Below are 12,660 nucleotides of genomic sequence, written 5' to 3' on the forward strand. Positions count from 1 at the left end.
GGTTTTACCATTTTACATTCCCATCATCAATATGGGAGAGATCCTAAGCTGATGCATCCTCACCAGCATTTAAGATGATCAATATTCTCTACTCCCTCAGCATTTGACATTATCAACATTTTTTATCTTAGCCATTCTAATAGGTGTATAGTGGTCTTTATTTGCATTTCTCTGATGACTAATGATATTGAGAATCTTTGCATATGCTTTTCAGTCATTTGTACTTATTTTGCATTTTACTAACGGCTCGTGATGTTTAACATATTTTTACGTGTTTGACTGTATATCTTCTTTAGTGAAGCATCTGTTCAAGTCTGTTGCCCACTTAAAAAAATTGGGTTCTTTGTTTTCTTAGTATTGATTTTAGAAAGGTCTTTATATATTCTTTGTTGGATATGTGATTTGCAAATATTTGTTTTCAAATGATTTTTGACGAAAGTACAAATGCAATTCAATGGATAACTGAGAGCATTTTTAATAAATACTGCCAGACATTATTCACGATAGCCAAGACATGGAAGTAACCCAAGTGCCCATCAACAGATGAGAGGATAAAGAAGATGTGGAATATACATACAATAGAATGCTACTCAACCGTAAAAAAGACAAAATTGTGCCATTTGCAACAACATGGACTTTGTGTGGGTAATTGACTATTATGGGCAGACGACCAGTATAGACTTCGAGGGTATTATGCTAAGCAAAATACGTCAGACAGAGAAAGACAGATACCATGTGATTTCACTCATGTGGAAGATAAACAAACAAACATATATATAAGGAGAACAGATTAGTGGTTACCAGAGGAGGAGTGGAGGCAGTGAGGGCCACCTGATTCAATCCCTTAAATTTATAGAATTTTTTTCCTTTTGTTTACTTTCCCCTGATTATCAAAGTGGTAAATACACATTATGGAAAATCTGTGACTAAATACAGAAAAGTATATATAAAGAAACAAATCACCCACCGTCTTTCTAGCAAGAGGCCACAAGAAACAGTAGACATGGCAAAGAAAGGCAACACTATTTCCAGTTACTGAGAAATCAACTCTTTTTTCCTCCATCCCCCATTGATTGATCAGCTTAGTAATAAGAAGCTAACTTCATTTCCACCAGGATTTCATTGATATGGGGGCTTTTAGAGGGAGATACTAAATGGTCATAAAAGAAACGAACTAGGGATGAAAAGGGTTTTATGGAAAGTTTTAACTGGAGGTCAGAAAATAATTTATTAGTGACGCTGGTTCCAGGCACAATCCCATTTCATCTCATTTCTAGTCTGTTGCATGCTCATATCCTAATGTACGCGGCCAGCTCTGTAAGCCCTGATTCCACAAGTCGTGCCTGTTAGGAGCTAGTGTAAGATTTTTGATGTTAGCAATATGGTGTTATGGGCAGGGAGTCAGGAATAGTCATGTTTTGACTTAACCTCATTACTTCTCCCATGTAAAAGTCATAAAGGAGCCATACACACAAAGGAGAAGAACAGGTAGAAATTAAAATACTACTTTGTGATTAATGCCCAGTACTCTGGTAAAGCTAGGTTTCAGTACATAACTTAGGCTCAAGGTCCAAAAAATGCTTCGCCTTTTCCTGTCAAGTCCCAGTCTTGTTAGTAGTTGACCAGTGAATTGATAAGAACTATTAAGTACCTGAAATATCAAGTGAAGGAGGCAAGAAAGCAAGATGGCTGGGTACCCAGGAGACTCTGGCTTAGTGTTTTAATCTCTCTGAATGGCAGAAAAGCACTAAAGAGAAACCCATCTAGAGTATACAACATTTTAACCCATAGTGACCAGCCCAAACACACTAGTAACCATGGCTCAAGGGATCTGAGCCAATCAGATTACTAGGTCCTCCTAGTAATTACTAGGGAGACAGTGGAGGTGAGGAAGCTATGATCCTTCTTTTCATTCTCACTTTGTGCTTAACAACCGCTCTGAGAGAGGAAACTGTGCATATAGGCGGATATCCCAATCAGGGCATAGGAATGGCCCTAACTCTCTTATAGATGAGAAATTTCTCCAAACAGATTTTAAGGATACGAATTTTAGACTCAGATAGCTGGGATGGACAGACTCACGTTCTGTCTTTTTGCAGTATTTAGACATTTGTTGTAGTGGTGCCTCCAGTTCATTAGTCCTTCCTAAGGCCCTCTCTTTCCCTTCATTAACCACCCCATATATTTAAAATATTTTCATTTTCATTTCCCTTTGACTCTTGTGTTCCTAACAATCTAATCTACTCTCTCTTATGAGAAGGCATCCCACACTAATAACAGGTAGTTCTCCAAGTGAAACTCACGGCCTAGCAGCCCTCACGGTCTCAATCTCCTTTTCATCTATGTATATCTATGTCCCCAGCAAGATCCCAAGTGTTTTGTTCTATGCCACAGTGGCTCCTGTTGTTACTGTCTGCTCTAGGTTCCTTAGGACTACAAAACCTGCCTTGTAGGAGAGGTTCACCCCTCTCCTACAAATGACCCAACGAATAAAGCAACCTCGACAAATCCCTGAATTGAAACTGCTGTTGTTGATGCTTACACAGGTGGTGCCACTCAGTGAGCACCAATATATCCTCAGCCATGTCTTCCTTTCTGAAACTTTGCCTTCCCTTGGGTTTTTAATTCTCTAGGTCTTGTCTAATTTGTAGTACAACATTCTTTCAGCTGTCTTTTTTTCCCCAGAAGCGGTGGCATATGCCTCTACTTGTTCCATTTCCTTCTATTTTGCCCCTTATTTATTTCTTCAGGTCTTGTGTCTTCTCTACCATGTGTAAGGCTAATGTTATTTTCTAGATCAAAGTGTCTTTTGTCCTTCCTTTTCTTTCTCTTTGTTTTGTGGTCTTGACGTTTGTTTTTCTAACATACCCTTTCAGGTTTTGCCCTATGGGATCCCTCCCATAGTGAAAGCTGTAAAGAAAAGAAATTCTTTTCTTTTCCAGGCCTGCAGAAAGCATGCACTGTTTAAGCAAAACCTCCTAATTTATTCCAGGAGGTATCTTTGCATCCTTCTATTATCTAACCCAGACCAGACCTATATACATTGAAATCCTTCTTTAGTGACTTCATCTTTTCTCCCCTTCTCCTAAAGCCCTAACTTCCTAAGTGCCATGAGCATCTTCCTTCCTGGCCCAGGCTATACCTGCTTTCCCAACTACAAGCACAGTGTCATCTGAAATTCACTAAATAATGCCTGAAGTATCCTACACTGCTCATTGTGGTCTTTCTCTCTTTTGATTTTTTCTGAATATTTTGTAATCAGTCATCAAGAGAAGGATTATAATCTGCTCTTATTAATGACACTTTGTGTACAGTTTTCAGAGGGCACCTCAATAGTTTTCTGGTTCTGGGCTCCCTTGTGGGAAGGAGTGAGATAATGGGAAGTCATTCCAGTTTACTCTCGTATTTTTTTTTCTGTTAAATCCTTTTGATCTGAGTTATCTTCCTTGACCTAATAACAGAAAGTGTACCCTCCTTTTTCCTAGTTTCATATCAAAAGCTTTTAGGCCTGGGGACATCTTTAGGGGTACATCCTTCTTTTCCTTTTTATGTAGGCCAAATTCGACCTCTAAGATCTTAAACCTTCTCTACCTTCATTTCTGATAATCCTCTGGTTTGCCTTCTGACATTTCTAAAGCTGAAACGGTCTCCTGGGTTGTGGTTCTCTGTTCATTTAAAACACGCTGTAGTTGCTCTGCCTGCTGCCAAGGTCTTTAAGCTGTTGCTGTGCCAACCAGATTTTCAAGGCCAAGGCATTACCGCCACAGTCTGTTTTTAGTGCATTGTTTTTTTGTTCTGATTTTTTTCCTTTGATTTGTGGTAATTCATTTCTTTGGTTTTTTTTCTACCACCTCAATTCTGGAAGCAACCATATTTCCCATGTATTTAGAGCTCTCACACTTCTTGATCTAGTTTCCAATAAAGTCTATCACCCTTTGGGTTTTTGAAATCCACAACCAGGATCAGGGTCTACCTAAGGGATGATCAGAACCATTTCAGAATAAGGTAAAGAGCAACGTAATATGGGCAGCTGGTACCATCTACTAACACTTAAAGCCTTAATCCTCGCCCACCAAAGCTCAGGCTGCAGCCATCACAGAGGAACAGAATGGAAAAAGGTGGAAACAAACTATGGTATCCAAAATCATGCCACTGCATTAAAGAGAAAGGATATGTCCAAAAAAAGACATGGAAGCTTTATTCATAACAATCAAACACTGGAAACAATCTAAATGTCCATTAACAAAAGAATGAATAAACACATTGTGGTATTTTATTACATGGAATACTAATCAGCAAAAAAAATTAAGTTAAATATTTCTGGTAAGAATACTTCACAAGTGCTGTTGTGTACTCTATGTTGCATCACATCGGGAGGCACAGTATAATGTCAGCTTGTCCTATTAATAGTAGTGCGAAGTTTGAGATTTGGTTAAGATGTCTCCATTGACAAAAAAAGTTTTCCCTTTGTAATCGGTAAACTATCAGTGGGATGATACTTTCAGACTTTATGCATATCTTTTTCTCTAAAATAACTTTTTATCCGATGATTTTAGCATCGATTGATGATTCTTACCTAAATCAAATATTATGTTGGAGTTACAAAATGATGATTTTCTAACTGTGTCATCCCTCTACATTTATTAGCTGCCATTCTTCTGTAAGGAAAAACTGTTCCTTAAAAAAATTTTTTTCTGGATAGAGTATTTTAACAGTATCACTCTCAGGGACTTAGGAACGTATAATGGTAGCACCATACTATTCGCACTACTTTAAATCATTTAAAAATAGGGGCTGGCCCCGTGGCCGAGTAGTTAAGTTCGCGCGCTCCGCTGCAGGCGGCCCAGTGTTTCCTTGGTTCGAATCCTGGGCGCGGACATGGCACTGCTCATCAAACCACGCTGAGGCAGCGTCCCACATGCCACAACTAGAAGGACCCACAACGAAGAATATACAACTATGTACCGGGGGGCTTTGGGGAGAAAAAGGAAAAAATAAAATCTTTAAAAATAAATAAATAAATCATTTAAAAATAAAACTTGTGGGGCCGGCCCAGTGGCTCAGTAGTGAAGTGCACATGTTCCGCTTTGGCAGCCCCGGGTGCCGACATGGCGCCGCTTAGCACGCCATGCTGTGGTAGGCGTCCCACATATAAGGTAGAGGAAAATGGGCACGGATGTGAGCTCAGGGCCAGTCTTCCTCAGCAAAAAGAAGAGGATTGGCAGCAGTTAGCTCAGGGCTAATCTTCCTCAAAAAAATAAAACTTGTTTTTGTGGAGATCTTTCCGTATAAGTACTCAGTAGCACTTTCTGGTTATTTTTAATGACTATGTAGTAATCTATAGTATGAGCATGCAAAAATTTACTCAGCTAGGTTCTTTTTTTTTTTTTTTTTTGAGGAAGATTAACCCTGATCTAACATCTGCCACCAATCCTCCTCTTTTTGCTGAGGAAGGCTGGCCCTGTGCTAACATCCGTGCCCATATTCCTCCACTTTATATGTGGGACGCCTACCATAGCATGACTTGCCAAGACGATGCCATGTCCGCATCTGGGATCCAAACACCGAACCCTGGGCAACAAAGGGGAACGTGCACACTTAATCACTGCGCCACCGGGTGGCCCCTTAACTAGGTTCTTAATGAATGGACATTTGGAATGTCTCTAATCGTTTGCCATTGTTAACAATGATGCTGCAAACATGCTTATATTTATCTTTTGTGAACACATTGGAATTGATCTTTAGGCATTGCTAGGTCCCAGGATATGTCACTTAAAATTTTGTTGGATATTACCAAACTGAACACCCTAAGAATATGCTTTTGACAGCAATGCACGAGAATGCCAGTTTCTCTATAGTCTTACAGTGTGTCGTTATTTTAAAAAAACCTTTGCAAATCTGAAAAGCAAAAAAAAAAACTCCCTGTGCTTTAAAATTGCATTGATTTTATTATGAGATTGCATATCTTTTCATCTGTATGAAAGCCGTTTGTATGTACTTTCCTGTGAGTATTAACTCATATGTTTGGGCCTTTTTTCTGTGAAGTTATTTTGATCATTTCTCTTACTAACTATACATTAAGGAAATTAGTTCTTTGTTATATGTATCACAAATTTTTCTTTCTCTTTTCTGTTTTGATTTTATTTCTAGTATTTTTCCCATGCAGAAAAAAAACATGATTTTATAGAGTCAAATTCATCAATCTTTTCTCTTTTCTTTTGTAGCTTTATTATTTTGCTTATTTTAAAAGCTTTTATTGAAATATAATGTACAGAACAGTGCGCATTATCACATATATCATAAGAGTGGCCCAGTGAATTTTCATTAACTGAATACCTCTGTGTAACCAGCACCCAGATCAGTAAATAGAACTTGACCGATACGGTGGAAGCCCACTCCGTGCTCCCATGCACTCACTCCTTGTTCCTTCCCACACAAGGGAGTAAATTAGTTTTGAAAAGCTTCACTTTTTTTTTCAATATAACATTTTAAAAATTCATTTTAGGGTAAAGAGTGAGTCTAGGATCCAATTTTGTTTTTTCAAATGACCAGCTAGTTGTCCCAATACCATTGATTAAATAATTCATCTTTTCTCTATTGATATGAGATTGTACCTTTATCATATATCAATCTCTTTTATGTATTTGGACCTATTTCTGAACTCTGTTTTGTTCCACCAATGTGTCTATCTATTCATGGTTTCTAGCAGGAGAGTGACACGGTCTAAGTTTTTAAAAGATCACTCTGGCTGCTGTGTGGAGAATGAACTGTATGGTGGGGCAATGGACAGAGTGCGAGTAGGGAGGCCATTTACAAGGATATTGTAGTAATCTAGATGAGAGACAATAGTGACTTAGACTAGGCTGGTACAGCAGAATAGAGAGAAGTGATCAGATATCAGGTATGGTTTGGGCATTTAGTTAATATATCAATACCACACAACTCTTTTAATTTTTGTATCTTTATAATATACTTTAATATGTCATAAGACCATAAGACTACCCTCCTGATTACTCTTCTTTTTCAGAATTTTTCTGGTTTTTCTTGATATGAACTTTTTTTTCATATGAGCTTTAGAATAAAAAAGTCTTATTGTTGTCTTTACAGGATCAAATCAAACTTATAAATTAATATAAACCAAAGAAATAGCATCTTTATACTATGAGTCGCCTCTTCCAATAATAGGACATTTATTGAAGACTCTGTGTCCCTCAAAAGCGTATAAAAGATTTGTTTATACAGATCTTTTATGTTTCACGTTTTTTAGTCCTGAAGTTTTTCGTAGTTGCTATTTAAAATTGGATCTTCTCTACTGTTATATTTTTATTGCCAATTATCATCTCAAATATATAAAAGCATAAAAAAACCAGACACTCGTGTTTCTACCACCTAGACTTAATGAATGTTAAACTTTTTTATATTTGCTTCAGATTGTTGGGTTTTTTTTAAGAATTAAGAGATTATGGATAAAATTAAAGTCCCCGTCTATCTCATTAATCTCCTTTCCTCCCTACAGGTAACCTGATGTTGATGAGTATCCCTCCCTACATTCATATGTATTCATTAGCATTATGTAGTTTTATTTTGTGCATTGTTAAATTTTACAATATGTAGTATACATGTCATGCAACTTGTTTTTTCCATTTAATATATTTTTTGAAATTTATCTATGTTTCTATGTGTAATTGTATTTAATTCATTTTAGCTAAGAGACTTCCATTATATAAATATACTGCAATTTTTAAAAATCCATCCCACTATTAATGGACATTTCATAGGTTTCCAACTTTTTGGTATTCTATGTTGCAATGAATATCCTTGTACATATCTTTAATTTTACTCGATATTGCCAAATTACTTTCTGAATAGCAATTCATTTAGCAAACAAATATTTGTTTACTCCACAGTATGTGCCAGACACTATTCTAGGAGTTACATACACAACAGTGAGCAAAGCAGGCAAAATTTCCTGCCTTCTAGAGATTACACTGAAGTTAGGGGAGACAGACAAAATCCAAAATGCCTAAACAATATATACAGTATGTTATAAGGCTGTACTACCTGGTTATTTAATCAAACACTAATTTAGATGTTGCAGTGAAGGTATTTTATAGATGTGATTAACATCTATAATCAGTTGACTTGAAGTAAAGGAGATTACCTTTGATAATGTGGGTGGGCCTCATTCAATCAGTTGAAAGCATTAAGAGCAAATCTGAAGTTTCCTGGAGAAGAAGGAATTCTGCCTCAAGATTACAGCATCACCTCCTGCAGAATCTCTATCCTGATGGCCTGCCCTATGGATTTAAGATTTAACAGTCCCAATTGTGTGAGCCAATTCCTTCTGTTAAATCTCTTATTATAAATATAAGTTGGAGATTTATATATATATGTATATATATATAAATTATGTCCTATTGTTCCTTTTTCTCTGGAGAACCCTGACTGTTGTAGATTTTGGTTCAAGAAGAACAGAATCTTAAGGATGAGTTTTCTGAATTGGTTCTGGAGTTTCTGGAATTGCTTCTTTAACCTGATTAGGTTGAAATACACTACTGACTCTATTTCCAGTGGTAAAAAGAGCACCGGGGAAAAGTAAATAGTCAGACTTTCAGGAATTATTAAACATGAGCTCCGAAATGACACTAATTTCCAGGACACCCAAAATGTCACTGTGTTCCACCAGTCAGAGTACGGGTTTATGAATGTCAAGTGATCAATAGAGTTTTAGCTTGAGTCCATCTCATATTGGATTCAGTGAGTCCCCAAACTCATCTTTTAGTTAATTCCCCAGAATGCATAATTGGAATAGATACAGTCAGAAACTGGAAGAATCCCCACATTGGTTCCCTGACCTGTGGAGTGAGGGCTATTATGGTAGGAAAGGCCAAGTAGAAGCCACTAGAACTGTCTCTACCTATGAAAATAGGAAATCAAAAACAATACCACATTCCTGGAGGAATTGCAGAGATTACTGTCACCGTTGATGACTTGAAGGATGCAAGGGTGGTAATTCCTAGCGAAACCTCCATTCAATTCACTTATTTGGCCTCTACAGAAGACAGATGGATCCTGGAGAATGACAGTGGATTACCATAAACATAACCAGGTGGTGACTCCAATTGCAGCTGCTTTTCCAGATGTGGTTTCATTGCTTGAGCAAATTAACGCATCCCTTGATATCTGGTATGCAGCTGTTGATCTGGCAAATGCTTTTTTTCTCAACGCCTGTTAGTAAAGACCACCAGAAGCAGTTTGCTTTCAGCTGGCAAAGCCAGCAAGACTGTCTTGCTGCAGGGGTATATCAGTTCTCCAGCCCTGTGTCATAATTGAGATCACAGGGACCTTGATTGCCTTTCTCTTCTATAAGACACCACACTGGTCCATTACATTGATGACATTATGCTGATTGGAGCTAGTGAGCCAGAAGTGGAAACTACTCTAAACTTATTGGAAAGACGTTTACATGCCAGAGCTGGGAAATAAATCTGACAAAAATTTAGGAGCAATGAAATTTCTAGGGATCTAGTAGTGTGTGGGGGATATCAAAATATCCCTTCAAATGTGAAGGTTAAGTTGTTGTATCTAGTCCCTCCTATAACCAAAAAAGAGGCACATTGCCTAGTGGGCCTCTTTGAATTTTTGGAGACAACACGTTCATTTAGTATGCTGCTCTGATCCATTTACTGAGTGACCTAAAAAGCCGCTAGTTTTGCATGGGGCCCAGAATAGAAGGCGGCTTCACAACAGGTCCAGGCTGCTGTGTAACTGCTCTGCCATTTGGACCATATGTTCCAGCAGATCCAATGGCACTTGAAGTGTCAGTGGCAGACAGAGGTGCAGCTTGGAGCCTTTGGTGGATCCTTATAAGTGAAGCACAGTACATACCCTTAGGATTTTGAAGCAAAGCCCTGCCATTCTCTGCAGATAACTACTCTCCCTTTGAGAAATAGCTTTTGGTTTGCTGTTGGGCTTTAGTAGAGACTGAACACTTAACTGTGTGCCACATGAAGTGAATATTGTCCGACCCACCAACCCGTATTTTTGGCCATGCACAGCAGCACTCCACTATCCAGTGGAAGTGGTGTACAAGGTTGGGCTTGAGCAGGCCTTGAAGGCATATGTAAGTTACTTGAAGAAGTGGCCCGAATGCCTATGATCCCCATCCCTGCTATATTACTTCCTCTCTCCCAGCCCACACCTATAGCCTCATGGGGAGTTCTCTATAATCAGTTAACTGAGGAAGGGAAAACTTGGGCCTGATTTACAAATGATTCCATATGATATGCAGGCACCACCCAAAAGTGGACAGCTCCACCAATATAACCCCTTTGTGGGACATCCTTGAAGGATGGTGGTGGAGGGAAATCTTCCTACTGGACAGAACTTTGAGCAGTGCACCTGGTTGTTCATTTTTACTTGGAAAGAGAAATGACCGGAGGTATGAGTGTATATCGATCCATAGACTGTAACCAATGATTTAGATGGACGATCAGAGACTTGGAAGGAACATGATTGGAAAATTGGTGACGAGGAGGTCTGGGGAAGAGTATGTAGGTATACCTCTTGTAATGGGCAAAAAACCTTGAAGCCGTTTGTGTCCCATGTGAATGCTCACGAGAGTGACCTTAGCAGAAAAGGATTTTTATAATTAAGTGGATAGGATGACCCGTTCTGTGGATAGCAGTCAGTCACTTTCCTCAGCCACTTCTGTCATTGCCCGAGGGGCTCATGAACAAAGTGGCCATGGTGGTAGGGATGAAAGTTGTGCGTGGGCTCAGCAACGTGAACTTCCACTCATCTTGGCTGACCTGGTTACTGCCACTGCTGAGTGCTCAATCTGTCAGCAGCAGAAACCATTTACCTAGTCTCTGATATGGCACAATTCCCTGGGGTAATCAAGCCAGTTATCTGGTGGCAGGTTGATAACACTCAACCACTTTCATCATAGAGAGGGAAGCATTTTATTCTTACTGGAATAGACACTTTGGATATGGATTTGCCTTCCTGGAACACAATGCTCCTGCCAAAACTGCCATCTGTGAACTTACAGAATGCCTTATCCACCACCATGTATTCCACACAACATTGCTTCTGATCAAGGAACTCATTTCATAGTACACAAAGTGCAGCAATGGGTCCATACTCATGGAATTCACTGGTCTTACCATTTCCCCATCATCCTGAAGCGGCTGGATTGACAGAACCATGGAATGGCCTTTTGAAGGCTTAGTTACAGCACCAACTAGGTGGCAATGCTTTGCAGGGCTGAGGCATGTTCTCCAGGAAGTTGTACATACTCTAAATCAGCATCCAGTATATGGTGGTATTCCTTCCACAGTCAAAATTCATGGGTCCAGGAATCAAAGGATGGAAATGGGAGTGGCACCACTTAGTATTATCCTAGTTATCCACCAGCAAATTTTGGGCTTCTGTCTATGTGTACTTATGTTCTGCTGATCTAGAGGTCTTACTTCCAAAGGGTGGAATGCTTCCACCAGGAGATTCAACAATGACTCCACTGAACCTGAAGTTAAGACTGTCACCTCATCACTTTGGGTTCCTCATGCCTCTGGGTCAACAGGAAGTGAAGGGAGATGCTCTATTGGCTGTGGTAATTGATCCTGATTACCAAGAAGAAATTGGGCTGCTACTAGACAATGGAGGTAAGGAAAAGCATGTCTGGAACACAGTAGATTCCTTAGGGCATCTTTTAGTACTACCATGCTTGTGATGAAAATCAATAGAAAGCTACAATACCCCAATTCAGCAGAACTACTAACAGCTCAGACCTTTCAGGAATGAAGGTTTGGGTCACTCCATCAGGCAGGCAAAGAACCACAATCAGCTGAGGTGCTTGCTAAGGACAAAGGGAATATGGAATGGGTAGTGAAAGAAGATAATTAAAAATACCAGCTATGACCATGTGACCACTTGCAGAAATGAGGGCTGCAATTGTTATGCGTATTTCTTTCTTATTTTATTATGAATGTATTTGTGTGTATATTTATGTCAAATATCTTTTTTCTCTCCCGTTATCCCCTTATCATATAATATAGGATGTATTAATAATAGTTAACTTTATATCACATCATTTAAGTTACAAGATATCAAGGAAAAGTGAACATCACTTAAGTACTTTGCATCCTCTTATAGGGAAAGGGTTAGCACTTTTTCGGTTATACATAGGATAGTTGTGTCATGTTAGGTGGAAGTATGACTTTGTTATTTGTCTTTATTTAGAGATATGTGTATGGGTGCCAATTGGACAAGGGGTGGACTGTGACGGTTCATTTTATGTGTCAACTTGGCTAGTTTATAGTACTCAGTTATTCAATCAAATACTGATCTAGGTGTCATGATGGTGTATTATAGACGTAGTTAAAATCTGCAATAAATTTTTACTTGAAGTAAAGGAGATTACCCCTGATAATGTGGATGAGCTTCATCCAATTAGTTGCAGGCTGTTAAGAGCAAAAGCAGATTTTCTGGAGGAAAAAATTCTGCCTCAAGACTGAAGCGTCACATTCTGCCAAATTTCCACCCTGCTAGTTTGCCCTAGATTTCCAACTCAAGACTATAACATCAGGTCCTGCTTGAGTTTCCAGCCTGCCAGCCTGTCCTACAGATTTCAGACTTGCCAGGCCTCACAATCACATG

The 12,660-nt window shown here is 38.9% G+C and overlaps 1 pseudogene; it reads left to right on the forward strand.

The window, feature by feature from the left end:
* The first annotated feature begins 630 nt into the window (after nt 1–630).
* Nucleotides 631–11,922, forward strand: LOC138921779 (uncharacterized; annotated as a pseudogene).
* The last annotated feature ends 738 nt before the right edge of the window (nt 11,923–12,660 follow it).

Source organism: Equus caballus, chromosome X (assembly GCF_041296265.1).
Source record: "Equus caballus isolate H_3958 breed thoroughbred chromosome X, TB-T2T, whole genome shotgun sequence".
Lineage (NCBI taxonomy): Eukaryota > Metazoa > Chordata > Mammalia > Perissodactyla > Equidae > Equus > Equus caballus.